We start from the raw sequence: 882 nt of genomic DNA on the forward strand, positions 1-882 counted from the left end.
CATAACGCTTCTGTGCTAACCAAATACTCCATTCTTCCCATTTATCGCCTCCGTCCCTCCCTTTATCTGTTCTCTTTTTAGTACATTATCACTTTCTCCTTGACAGCGCAGCGCTACAAGTTCCTTCCGCGTTGCCAAACCGAACGAAACTCAAAACGATGACGTCATCACGAGGGAAGTCCAGCGGAGCCGTGGCACTCCGCGGCACCGATTCCGTGACCCGCCCTTGGCCCACTCAAACGGCATGCATATTTTAGCTGGCACGCTCCCGTCGGCGGCCTGGAGATGGGGTGGGGCGTGGGGTGGGGGGAGGGGGTGGGTGGGAGGGGTGGTGGGAGGAAGGAGTTGGGGAGGGAGAGGGGGTTTCCAGGGAATGGGGGAGAGTAGCTTTGAGGGAGTGGCGGAGAGAGGGGGTTGAGGGGAGGGGGTTGTAGAAAGGGGAGTTGGGGGAGTGGTGGAGAGGGGGCGTTGAGGGAGTGGTGGAGAGGGGGCGTTGAGGGAGTGGTGGAGAGGGGGCGTTGAGGGAGTGGTGGAGAGGGGGCGTTGAGGGAGTGGTGGAGAGGGGGCGTTGAGGGAGTGGAGAGAAAGAATTAGTGGAGGAGAACGTAAAAGGAGGAGTGGAAAGGCGGATAATGCCACTGCATGCCAACTCTGCGCCGCCAGGGCCATGCAGAAATGAGTTGCATGACTTAACGGGATTAATTCGTCATCTGTATAATGGCCAGTTGAGGAAGGGGAGGGGGGGGGGTAGAGTGCCAGAAGTGCAAGTGTACCCGTTATGCTGACTCTGGCGATCGGGATACGTACACTCTCGCCGGGCATCTCTCGCTAGGGAAGAGCTAGGCACTCTCAGCATCTCTTCTCTGGCGTGCGTTGTGCTTT

The sequence above is a fragment of the Penaeus monodon genome, chromosome 23, assembly GCF_015228065.2.
Source record: "Penaeus monodon isolate SGIC_2016 chromosome 23, NSTDA_Pmon_1, whole genome shotgun sequence".
Classification (NCBI taxonomy): Eukaryota; Metazoa; Arthropoda; class Malacostraca; order Decapoda; family Penaeidae; genus Penaeus; species Penaeus monodon.